The sequence below is a fragment of the Poecile atricapillus genome, chromosome Z (assembly GCF_030490865.1).
Source record: "Poecile atricapillus isolate bPoeAtr1 chromosome Z, bPoeAtr1.hap1, whole genome shotgun sequence".
NCBI lineage: Eukaryota > Metazoa > Chordata > Aves > Passeriformes > Paridae > Poecile > Poecile atricapillus.
Genome location: NC_081289.1, coordinates 63745126 through 63758762, shown reverse-complemented (window position 1 = coordinate 63758762; position 13637 = coordinate 63745126).

Here is a 13637-nt window from a genome sequence, read left to right as displayed (position 1 = left end):
ACTCATTATCACCCCATTGCCTCCCTGCCCTCCTCCCCCCCGAAAGCTGTCATCTGCAACCAGAGGTGCAGTGCTTTGTCACCTGCCATGTGCACGAATGAGAAAACTCACGTACCCGTGAGCAAACTCCTGGTCCCAAGCCTCACCGCAAGCCTGAGCCCTCCCCCCTGGCACGATGGGGAGAAAAGATCCCTCACTTGGGATTTAAACCTTCCCTTCCCCTCAGGATGCAACGGAAGATCCTCTGCCGGGAGGGACCCGCCACCACCTGCAGCATCGCCCCACTCCGGCCCGGCCAGCTCCCGGTGTCCCCTAGCCTCAGAGGGGTGAGAAGGGATGAGGCTGGACTAGAGGATGGGCCGGTGGAGCTTTAGGTGCGATTCCAAGCCACACACCTGCGCCGAACATCACTCTGCTCACGGAGCGCCCACGGGAACGGCTGGCCCGGTGTCTGGGAGAGGGGAAAACTTCACACCTTTGTGGAGCTGTCACCTGCCGGGGCCTCGGTGGCGGCAGGGCTCCCAGCCAAGGCGAGCAGCTTGCGGCCGCCTGTTTCTCTAGGCGGGGTACTCAGAGGGAGTCGTTCGTTTTGTGTGACCTGGGAAAGGCTTCAGCTGCAGAGAGATGAGGCAAAACCCCGTGTTTGCCCTTCTGGCCAAGCCCTCTCTGCCACGACAAGGCAAACTTTATTTTAGATTTTCTGACTCCATTTTCTCCCGTCTTCCCGCCTCAAAGACAATGAGATTTTGGAGGGATGCCGTGCTTGGCTTCTGCCTCCTTTTTCCATACGTATAAACAGGCATAAATCAGCTTTCCTACTAGGAAGTTGACCTGGGCGCTTGGCTAGGAAGAAAAATCCCTGTTCCAGGTTTGGCACGTAATTCCCGAGCGGGGGATAGGGCCAGGGGCTGCGGGCGGGTGTGTGACCGGGCTCCCCCCAGAAGCCGCTCAGGAGCTAAACAAAAGCCAGCAAGTGGGACGGGTTCACCTCTTTGGGGAGGAGGTGCCCTTGCAGCCTTGGGGAGGCGGAGGGAAATAATGACTAAACTGCCGCCCGGCGCTCGGAGAAAGGCTAAACCCACAGCTTCGCAAACTTCCCATCCTTCACCTCTGTAAAGTTCCGCCTCTCCCTCCTCCCTCTTGTTTTATTCACAATAAAGCATTTTCGTCATTTCCTCTCCCGGATTTCTATAACCTCAGTTGCACTCGTCCAGGGCTTCGGTTCAGACGGGGAGTTTAACCTCCCCAGTCTTCCCAGTGTGGAAAAAATAGTTCAACAAAATAGTTAAAAAAAACAAAAAAAACCACAGGCGTGCTGACTGCTGGAGAGCCTGGCGGGGAAGGGAAGGGAGCGGCACCACAGTGATTGCTGGACTCGTCCTGCGAGAACCAGAAATCCCCTGACTTGCTCAGCCTCTCTGATCCAGCGAGGTTAAAAGCCGGCGAGCGCAGCTCTCTACAGGTGAAGTGAGAAGCCCCAGAATATTTTTCCAAGGCTCCCAGGGTGGGCTTGAGGACAAGGCTGTGGTGCAATTGGTAGCAGACACGACCACTCGCAGATTGAGGCAGACTTTCTAGCACACACTCATTCTTGCCCACGACCTAGACCAGCTGTGCTCTGCTGTGCCCATTTCTCATGAAGGGTGCTTTCCTCTCCTCTGACTCCCCGGTGTCCGTCGGGGATGAAAAACTCCTTCTTCCACGTCTGACATGGTGTCATTTTCGTATTGAGCGAAAGGATTGCTCAGGGAGAAAAAGATACCCGCTTTTCCCCTCCCCATCAGCAAGCCCTAGACGTTCCGTGGAGCTCCATGAGAGCACAGTAATCTGCTTTATTAAACAGTGATAGAGTAGCAGAGCAGAGCCACCTCTCGCACTCGAGGGGCGGCCGGAGCTCCTCCAGCTCAGCCATTGACACAACGCGCCACTTATTTAGACAATATGCGTTTAATTTAATGCACTCGAGATAGGGTGGGCGGGGCGGGGAGGGAGTGAAGCAAAAATACAAAAAGCTGCGTGGAACTGAGAAGAGCTTTGCCAAATCATCTGTCTGGTTCCTAGAATCCAGCAGACAGAGAAAGGAGCAATTTTCAGATTTGAGGGCGAGGAAGCAGTGATGAATCCCCGGTACTGCCGCTGCCCCGCAGCGCCCGGCGGCGCCGGTGCCGCGGCCGGCGGAGTGTGGCCGGGCTCCATCCGCAGGGCGCTGTCCATGGTGGTGCGGCCGTGGCCTTAAGCTCCTGCGTTGCCTCTTCGGCTAGGTCTGGTCTTTACTTCAGCTTGAAATATATTTAACATAGATTGAACTCTTTTTTTTTTTTTTTTTTTTTTTTTCCCTTTTGCTGAATATCTATCAAATACAAACAGGAAAAAAAGTGTCTGGTCTGTTTAACTCACACAAAACTAATACCAAGCTGAGCTGGCTGGAGAACAAGAATTCAATTTAAAGAAGTGAGCGGGGGGGGGGGGGGGGGGGGGGGGGCGTGGGGAGGGATGATTTGCAATTTGTTTTTGTGCCATGTTAGAACAAAATCCATCCCTTTAGACACTTTTCTGAGACGAGACAGACTCAACTTCTGTCTTGGAATAGCTTAGTCGTTGATGTACTCATCCGGGATGTGGGACACCGGAGGTCAAGTCATTCCCTTCTCTTATTCAGAGTCCTAATCCCTGGACTCTCAGTTTCTCTCAGTTTCTCTCAGTTCCCTCTCATCCCAGACCTAAAGCCCTTTCTGGTTACATTTGTGATGAATTGATATTTTCCAATGGGTGAAAACAGAATGTTTAGTAAAGGAAAAATTCCTATCTAACAGTTATTGTGAGTAGTTATTCTGGGATTTTTCAGTAAAACAAGAAGTCCAGCCAGCCATCCTACAACAATGGAAGGAATCAAAAGCTGAGAAAAGAAGGGGTGAGCTAGGAAAAAGGACTAAGTCTCCTTCTCTGGTGGTACACAAGGCTGGTGTGGTTAAGACATACTTTCTTTATCTTTATTTTTGCATATTATTTGGGAAAAAAAGGAGGACTCTCTCCTTCCCCATAGCCACACAAGGCTAGTAGAGTTGGGGTGTGCTTACCTTGGATAAGGTTTTGCTCAATCATTTCTATTCCTTTAGCTTAGGGGACACAAGAGAAAATTGTAGTTTGTATCATCCAGGCTCATTTGACTTCCCAGATAAGAAGGTAGGCTGCCTTTCTACACTGATAGAAATAACTGGTTTGTGTGAAGCTTGAAGTTATGTCTGTGATTCTGGGCAGCAATGTACTGTAACAAGCTCTGCCTTGAGCACAGCCTTTATTAGCTAACATTCCTGATGTACATATCTTTGTTTTATACATTTTGGTTTTGTTAATCTAATTATTTTTTTGTAATTTCCAGTCTGCCTTCCAGGAATTTTTCTGCTTCTTGCTGTTTGTTTTAAAAAGTACAGATGACTGCAACAGTTGCATGCATCCTCTGCTTTGACTCAGATGTGCTTTCTTCCTTCCTTTGCACCTATGCAAGTAAAATGATCCTGTATTCTCTTTTTCCACACCACATTAATTATCTGCTTTCATATCTCTAACTCTCACTGAACAAACTGCATCTTTAACCTCTTCCCATAAGTCATGGGATCTGGTCCAGTTCTCACTGAAGCCAGACTACTTTCCTTTGTTCACTTCATTTGGATGGTGGTCAGCATCTTATGTAGCCATCCCTTCTTTAAATATGGAATGTCCTTTAATCTCAGTGTGGTTTCTTTTCCAGACATGATGTCCCATAGGTTGTGAACCCTAGGCTGCAATAAGCAAAGTGGAATGATCACCTCACTTGCTTTAATCGGGCCTTGCATAGTGAAATGCAGCCTGGAGAGTTGCCCATGACACAGTGCATAATAAGCTTGGACAGCAGGAGATGTAAGCAAGCATATTTTTTAGGAGTTTCAATTACCCCTTGCTGGTTAGGGTTCTAAATTTACTAGATTATAAAATTTGAAATTCAATTAACCTGAAGAAATAAATAAGGATGAACTATAAAAGTTATTTGTTATTATTTGTTTATCCCAAGATAATGAAAATGCTTCTTTTAACAACTTGCCTTATACTGAGATTAAGTTAATTGCTCCTTCACCTCCAGAATTCATCTCTCTTAAAACCAGAAATATTACTCTGTGTGTTTGGTCTGACCTAGAAATGGTGCTCTCTAGAAGCTATTTTTTGTTTGTTAGGAATTTATTTTTTTCAGATGCTTGAAGAAATTTCTTTGGCTGTTGGAGATGGAAGTGAAAATGTGCCCAAAAGAGTTCTGGTTCTGGGCAGGACTGGACATTTATAGGCAGACTTCCTGGGTTCTGCTGCTCTTATTGATTTTCCAAGCCCTTGAGACTGAGATCCAAGGTTGTAACACACACCTTGACATAAGCAGGCTGTAGTCATTGCTTCAACCTGCAGATCAGAATAAAAGCAGTGGCTTGGATTCTACTGTATTGGAAATACTTGGGTTTCTCAACTGCTTTGTAGTCTACCAGGTTAAAAACACCATCTTTAAGTGGTTTCCCATCTTTGTCCTGTGGAAGTGTTGCCTTTGCTGTCCGATTAACTCAAATTGCCCTCTTGAATAAGCCTTGCTTCTGCAGCAAGGCAGGTAGGCGTAAAGGATCCTGGTGTCTCTGCTTCACTTTGTTTTTGGCAAAGGGCTGTAGCTGGGCATGGAAATGTGGTATGTGGAGGGAGGCAAGTCCTCTGAAAGGCTTCCGCCTTGGAGATCTGTTCCATAGGATAAAACAAAACTACTTAGTCATGGTGACCAAGCTGTGGAGCCCTTCCTGCTTCAGGACCACGTTATCTCCTTGTAAACTATTGGTCATTTTACCTCAGTCTTTTACCTTGGTACTTTTCCCAATTCTTCCCTTCCCTATAAAACCCCAGCTTTTGCTCAGTTCAGGGGAAGACCGTCGCTGGCCCCCTTTGCTGAAGCCTGCCCAGAAAGGACTCTGTGGAATGCTACACGGCCTCCCATCTCTTGTCTGTGTGTCTGGTGGGATAACTCATGAGTTGAGCTGAGCTGAGCTAGTCACTACAGGAATTGAAATCACATCTAAAAGATCTAATCACTTGAAACCTCAGGCTCATAGGGGTTACCCCAGCTGGAAACTGCCTGAGACCTCTGGATGGCTGTTCCTTCCAGGACCCCTATCCGGGAAGTCTGTGGCAGCCGGGGGTCAGACAGACCCCTGAATCAGCTGCAGGAGTGGTGAGCTCCTTGCTTCAGCTCTGAGTGATGTATCAGTTTTGAAATTATATGTACACATGGACAGAAAAGGCTTCTGGGCTTTCCACAAAGAGTTAATTGATTCAGGGTGTGTGGCTATTGCAGTCCTTTTCAGAGAATCTTTCAGACCCAAGGCACTGCACAAATTCCTCACATGAGCTCAGGCCGAGCAGAACTCCCCCTCACTTTCTTGTGCTCCATCTTTGAAAGCACTGTACTGAAACTCCCAAAAGAACCTTGTGCCAAGACCAGCAGACCAGAAAAAAATGACATTAAAGTTGAGAGATCCCATTTGTATAAAGAGCTTGCAGGACTCAGCGAGTGGAATGTCAGATCTCATTACATCTGTATGTTTTTTCATTAACCATCTACAGAGTCACAGGGATGAATAGGGGAAAATTGTGCAATAGGTGGTGAAGCTTCTCAAATGATTGCTTATCACTGATTATTCCTGGGATGCTTTTGTCCTGTTTTCACCAAATATCACTATTTCTGCAGTATCAGGCCAAAAGGCAATTGGTGATAAGAAAGGCCTGTCCTGTCACGAAGCCAGGCTTTGTCAGACTCATCACTTCTGTCATTGCAGTCAGGCTCTGTCAGGCTCTCTGTGGGCACACTCATAAACTCCTTTCATGAGGCCAACCAGCATAAAGGGCTGGGTATGTGTGTGGGAGGAAGGGAAGCAAACTTTATTTCAGTGACTCCAACTATCAGAAATATCAGCAAGCTCCACTGTGGAGGCCACCTGCACACTGTGCAATCTGTCTTCCCAAGAGCTTCAGAGCAGGTGGTTTTTAATCAAGGTCTCCAGGTGCTTGTTTGTGAAATACTTTGTTTTGAGGGACACATGCACAGTCTGAGGAGGAGGGGGATATCTGTGCAGACCTCTGGAATCCTGTACTCATTAGTAACTAGTGATGATGTGCTTGTCAACACCTACAGGAAAGCCAATTTGTACTAAATTGTTTAAACCTTACTCAAACAATGATGATCTTATTTGAGGTGCAGGTGCTCAGCTTCAGGTTCAGGCTTGTATAAGCTGTTTACTTGTTATTCCTCAAAATACATTTAACTGAAAAAAAAAGAAAAAAAAGTGAGTGTAAGAATGCACAAAATAACACCTTTGTTAAACTTCAGCGCCTTTCGCTATAAACACACAAAAGCTGAACTAAGACAATCTTTTTAAGTTTTGCCAAGTCTCTGAGATCCCCTGTGTAATCTATAGAGTTTTGCACAATAGAAAACATCTCCAGGCTGCCTGTGAGCCAAAGGACTCTGCTGTACTTGGTGCTGTATGGAGTCCTGTGCCACAAAAATACCTTCTGCTCAACAACCCACTTTAAGAACAAGTTGCAATGGGGGAGCAAAACAAGCAAAAAAGGGACAACAGTAATCCCAAATCCATTTCAGTTAGCTTTGTATCAGCTCAGCCTGCTGCCTGTAAATCAAGGCAGGTAAAGTTTCATGCAAAGTTTAAAGGTGTGCACAGAAATGGTTTAATGGTATAAGGGATACCATTAAAAGGGATTGATGTGGATGACCAGACAGGGAAAGTTGGAAGTGCTATTAGTGTGAACACATGAATATAGAAAGAACTGAACAGCCAGGTAAGGCCAAGTTCAGTTGTGAAAGAACCTAAAAGGAGGGATAAAAGGTATTTTTTTTTTTTTAATTTGGATTTGTTTGTTTGTTTACTGAGGGGTTATTTGTTTGTTTGCCATTTTCGAAAAGAAAGCGGAGAAAACCGAAGGCCGTGAGTTATGTAAATTGCAGGACTGAAATAACTAGGAAAAATAATGATTTGGGCAATTCCTTTAACAGACCAGTTGGTAAATAATTTGCAGTGCCTGAGGGTTAAGATTCAGGGGTGAAGCACTCTGGTGAAACCTTTTGTATTCAAGATATCTTCTGAAGATGTTAAAAGAAGAAAATGTTGGAGTGTAGAACAAGTGTTGAACGAAAAAAAATGCCTCAAAATGCCCTTCCCCACCATCAAAATGAAAGTCCAGAGCCATCACCCAAGAGATTGCATGTTTGTTAAGACTCTTATCAGCAGGGAGAAAGAATAAATAGTGTGTGGATTTGGAGCTCAGCTCAGAATTTAACCATGTTAAGCTCAAGTTCAAGACCATACAAGTGAGAGATGGAATGAAGGATGGAACTGTATGGAGGCAGTTTCATGTAGCATCATTCTAAAGGCAGTTTGAGAGTGAATAAAGGTCCTGTGCCTTGTACTGTGGGTCTCAGTCCATAGTGAAGTTTTATCTCTTATAGTAACACAAACACAACAATCACAAAGGAAGGGTTAATGACAGCACAGTGTAAAGAAAATCCCAAGGAAAGGAAAGTGGGAAAGAAGGAAAGATCATCTGGATATGGTTCTAAACGGAGAGGCATAAGAATGTAATAAAACTCAGTGCCCAGTGCAAAGTGAAATTTAAACAGGGTGTTGCTGAACAGAAGAAATGAGCCGTTTATGAGGATATGGATGGAGGAGGAGATTTGAGACTTAGCCAAGAGAAAGAGGTTGGAAACTTATCTGAGAGCTGCATTAGCCAAAAGAAGAGGCTAGAAGTCAAACTAGAGACAGCTGTGAATCATATTAGTGAGAAGAATTCTAGGACTTGTTCTTTTTTTCCTTTGGTGTTGCAAAAGTCACACAACCTCCTTTACAGGGGGAAAGAAATGGGAATGTTGGCAAGTATGGGTTACTTAAAGACAGGAATAACTACAGCATGTTTAAAACAATGTTGTGACTTTGCCTTATTTCATCCCATTGGTAAAGGACAAATATTTTGCCAATTGCAAAGTTCACAGGTAAGTCATTCTGCTGGAACTAAAACTCTTATATGAGCCTCAGTCAACTTCAGTTGGGTTACAACACAGCATATTTGAGTCTTCCTGTTCCTGAACTTTCACCTTAGTATGAAAAGTAGATATTTTCTCTGCTGTTTTTTTTTTTGTTTGTTTTTTTAATCTCTCAAGTCTGTTATTGCCTTTTCTGGATGTCTCTCTTTTGTAATAAGTTTACCTCCTACAGTTGGTTTATACTCTGATTCCCAAATTTTTCCATGCTGGATTTTTTATTTTTGTATACAGTTCAATCACTACCCTCTGTTATCAGAGCTACTTTAAAACATCTCAAGTTTTACATTACCTGCTGAAGTAATTCACACAGAAGGTACCAAGTCTTTCAAGTTTCTCCAAAGAACTAAGCTACGTCAGCCAGTTCACTGACCTGAAACCATTCTCTCAAATCCCAGTTAAAGATGATTGCTTAATTCACCCTCAATACTGGAAGGTTCCCCAATAATACTGGTGTGGGGACATAGATGAAGTTTTTCTGAATTTCTCTCATTGTTTCCAGGGCCTTGCTGGATGCACATTATAAGTAATGTAATCACACCTTTAAGTCCCAAAATTTCCATATACAAAGTTCCATAAAATCACTGCTGTGTGAAGGAATACTAGGGCTTTTTTCCCCAGCCTCTTTCATAGAAGTTTCACTATAGGTTTCATGATATTCTGATGAGTCATGTGAATAAAGTGCTTGGTCATAATGTAAATTAGATGTATTTATATTATCTTGTTAATTTTGCTATCTTTTCCATGGTAATGTATTTTTTATTCTACTTATACCACCAGAGAACGGATAACCTCCATCTTCAATGATGTGAGAAAGACAATGAATGACTGCTTACTGAAATGAGCAGGAACAGTGGAGCTGGCCTTATCAGAATAAAAAATGAAATTATGTATTTTATTGGAAGATTAACAAAACCAATCTGAATGTCAATCTTTGCTTTACTTCAAAAGCTCTCTGTCTCCCCAAGTGTACTACAGCACAGATAGCATTATCGTAGTGCTGTGATTGGAAAGAGTTTTCCCCAAGACACTTTTTCACTTTAGCAGTTGAAATCTGGTTTTATTTATCATCTATAATAGCTCATTTCTGTAATGGAGGCTCTTTTAAAGCATGAAGCTGTATCTATTTAAGTCCTGAAAGATAAATAATTTAATTATTATTTACAACATTGTCAACAAGTTGATTATTTAATCAAAACAGCTATTTAGTAATGATAGGAAATATAGCAAGGGTCACAGTAAGGTACAGCAAATTCTTAGCTATAAAAAAGAAGTCTATTGAGATGGTTTCTTCACTAATCAGAAGCATGCCAAATTTTCAGGCTCAGGAAGTTCATTTAGTTGCAACAAGGCAACAGTATATGGATATATTGTTCAATTTCATTTTTTTTCCTCAAGCAATAACAGAATCCTCAGTCATGGTATGACAGAACAAGAGGGAGGATGAGAGAAAATGACTGCACAAATACCTGTAACCAGAAATCTAATTATTATTAGAATTTATGAATTTAGAAGTTAAGAACATTTTTCCCTAGGATTTCTATGTGACTACCCTTTTGCAAAGTAATGTAAAGTGTTTGGAGATGTATCGTTTGAGCTGCTGACATAAGACATGAATCATTCAAGCATGCTCACATTAAGAGCATGAAAGGAGGCTCTTGTATTTTCTGGCATTAGCAAGCCAAGTTCATGTCCGAACTCTAATAACCAAAGTTGCTTTTGCTGATTGAGACTGTTGATCCTCCTGCTGCAAAATAAAAATTTGAAAGCCAAATATTATACTGGGCTGAGATGCTTCCTAACATGTCAAGAGTGTAACATGTTTTAAATGTTTTAAATATGAGAAGTTACTATGGAATACAGGCTGGCAGAAAACTTCCCAACATTTCAAATAACAATGCAAATGAGAAGATCATAAACAAGGTCCACTTCCAGAAATTCAAGGAAACTAATTTAAAAATTACCACTTATCACTCCCGGTTTTCATATAGAATCCTTGCTTAGGTAGTCTGCACTCCAGAAATAATGTTGGTCTTTGAAAATCTAGGGCAATCCTAAGAAAACTGCAGTAGGATTTGTTAGGAATGAACCATGAGTTTGGGACATTGGCATGTCCTTTCAGTTATGCCCTGACTGGCTTTTCATTTCATGAGAGTCGAGCTAATATCCCATGTAAGATTACAGGAATTTGGTTTCTTCACCTTGATACTTAATGAACAACAAAGATACAGGTGCTATAAAATCCATACTTTGAAAGAGAGGGGAAAAGAGGAATAAAAACTGTGCTGGAAGCTAGATTTGTGCATGGGACCCACCAGAAGGCAAAAGCACATTAAGACTACAAACATCCCAGGAGAGGGAGACCCACATGCTCAAGGTAAGAGCAGGTTGCTGAGTTGTTATGTTTCAGAACCAAGCACAGCAGAAGCTAAAATATGAAAAGGGCTGGAACCTGCCTAAGGATTGAAAGGCATTGCAGGACTAAATGGAAAACATCTGATGCTCTCCTGGCCTCAGACAGTGTTAGCTTCTTTAATGAACATTGAAATCACACATCCCTGCATCAGACTTCACCATATATTCCTTAATTTTATAAAAAATCCAACTCTTCGATTATGTTATGGTTATGAAATCAATGCTAGAAACCACACTGAGCATATGCCTGCAAGAACTCTTTTAAAATCAGCATTCACACTCTAAAACAGGAGCACAGACCAAAAGCAAGCCAAATGTGAGACTGGGTAGAGATTAAGGGGAAAACTGACTCTGTCTCATATGTATTTTTCTGTTTTCATGTTAACATGTGTGTTCCCTTCATGTCTGCACCAATTTGTGGGAATTACATTTCCATGAAAATAAAAGGCAAATGTGTATAGTAGTTCTCTGTGTATGTGCATTATGTCATAGGACCTACACCTACACCAACCTTGACATTTAATGTCTTCAGAGAGCCTGAAAGTCACCCTATTAAATCAGAATCAAGGTGCAGCACCAAGGTGCAGCTAATCCTTTGGATTTCCTGTTGAGCAGACACAGACATTAATATAAAGTGAGTCATCTCCCAGTTAAATTCTCCTGTCTCTCAATAATTGCTGATTTAGAGACAGACTGGTAAATGCATTGCACCACCAATATAACTTATTCCTCCTGACTTTTACTCAAACCTTTTCTGGACTTGGTTAAAATGCTGGCCTCCACAACATCCTGTGGTTGACTTCCACAGTTTAATTATTATGTGGTGCGAAAAAGTACTTCCTTTTGTTTGTTTTTCATATAGTGGGAACTGAATTCTCCCTCCTTTTTTTATGTCATGAGAAAAAGGCAACAGTAATTTTCTGCTCATCTTCTCTTTGCCATTCAGAATTTTGTAGATGCTATTATATTTCTCTTCTGTCATCTCTTTTTCCAGCAGGGAAGTTGTAGTCCCTTTCCTTTCTCTTCCTGTGGAAGCCTTTCTTTAATTTGTTTTTCTCAGGAGAGTTATGCCCACTTCTACTGTGTCATAATTAACAAAGGACTAATTATCAGAAAACTATTCAGTAGTGTGCAAATACATCTTGAAAGAATATGCAGAACTCAGCTTGCTTTTCCTCACATTTTTATAGGATTTCACTTCTGTGGCAATGTACAGCTACTCGCTGCTGTTTTGCAAGCTTTGTGTGCAGATTTAGTGCTTCTGGTCCCACAGGGTTTCTGCTTATTCTATCCTATGGGAGTACTTTAAAGAAAATCTCAAATTGCTTTTCCTCTCTAAGCAATCCAGAGAGAAGACAAATATGGATTTTTTACTTATTTGCCTGTTAGATGCAAAGAAGAGAAGGCAAAGAAAATAGAAAAGTATAAAATATGTCTGAAAATTCCTCATGTAATTTTCAAAGCTCTAGAAGGACCATGGTCAGCCATTACCTTTATAAGGAATGTAGGTTCCAGAATTTGTATTTACTAACTTTTCTGTGGCAGTCTTGTTTTTAGAAGTCTGTCTTTCAGTTTTCTCTTGGGTGTGCAGTTGCATGTATATGTGCACGTGCACATATGTGCGTGTGTGTGTGTGTGTGTGCGCGCGCTCGTGTGTGTGTGTGTGTGTGTGTGTGTGAGCTCATTCACTTTGTGATGGGGTTAATAAAATATGACGTCATTCTTCCTTGAGAAAGGGTTTTGTGGTCTGGCTAGAGGAGAAAAAAAAATCATGTTCAGCATTTTAATCTGTCTCTTTCTGCGGGAAAGCTCCACTTTCTTGAGAAGCCCACTTACCTCAGGGAAATCTGGGCATGGAATGGAATTATCTGCTAAAGGGTGCTCAGTCCTAATCCTCGGCATTTATGAAATGGTTACATAGGAAACAAAAATGTGATTTGTTATATATACGTGGGTCCAGATGGGCTGTGCTTTAAATGTAATAGAAAAAATATGTTTATTATGTATCTTGCATGTGTATAGTATATATGGAGATATATGTACATATGCTTATACTTGTTACATACTTTATATACATATTTATATATAGATCTATCTATTTGCAAACAATAATAAGTCTGGGATGTAACAGGAAACTCTTCTGTCTAGGAAGGCCCTCTTGGAGGTAAATAATCAAGGTATGGTGTTTATGCTCATGCCATTTTCGTGAATCTGAAAGAATATTGCTCAATTCATGTTATGTTTTTATTCGCAGCTTCTGTCTCCTGGAGGTGAATATCAGGTACACCACCTCCATGAGATCACCTCCTTTTGAAACCTGTAGCTACAACTGCAGCTATAATGCTATTATTTGATGCCATTATTAACATCAGCAGGAGAGTCAGGAACCTTTCCATGTGTCCATGTGCAAAAGGTACAGCTTGGGATGTGGGTTTTAGCTGTATGAGTGCAAGACCTTCCTTGGAATGGATGGGAGGTGTATGAGTTCAGAGTGCAGATACACATAAATGAGATTTGCTCAGACTGAAACCCAGCTAGGGAGGAAATTCTCTAGTAGTAAAAAGTGGGCACAGGGTGTTTCTTCCTGAAGGGCAATGGTTTGTGAGAGTTTTAAGCAACTGAATATCGAAGATTAAAAATACATAGAGAAGGAGAGGGCCCAGGACTGATCTGGTTAGTGAGAAAGGGTTGGCAAAGGGTTGTGAAACCTCATGTCTGGGACTGCATCTTGTGGTAAGGAAACATTTACCACAGCAACCAATGTGTACTGGAGGGAGCTGAACGTCCTTTCTCTCAGTCAAATCCACTTGGAATGAACTTTTACGATCCAAAATTCTAAACTGTACTTGTGTAAACTGCCCGTCTGCACCTAGAAAGCATCCATTGTGAGCTTTTCCTAGTTTCTGTCAGAGTACCACACACCTAGCAGTGCATAGCACTGGTAAGTGAGAAGACTAACAGGTGTGACTGTAATGCAGGATTAAATAATAAAACCTTAAAACCAAACTGGTATTTAATGGTGAAGCAGACTGACAGAAAAATAAATCTATTTTTACCGTGTTTTTCTCAGCACCATCAGGCCCTGACTACGTGCCTCTTTCCATTT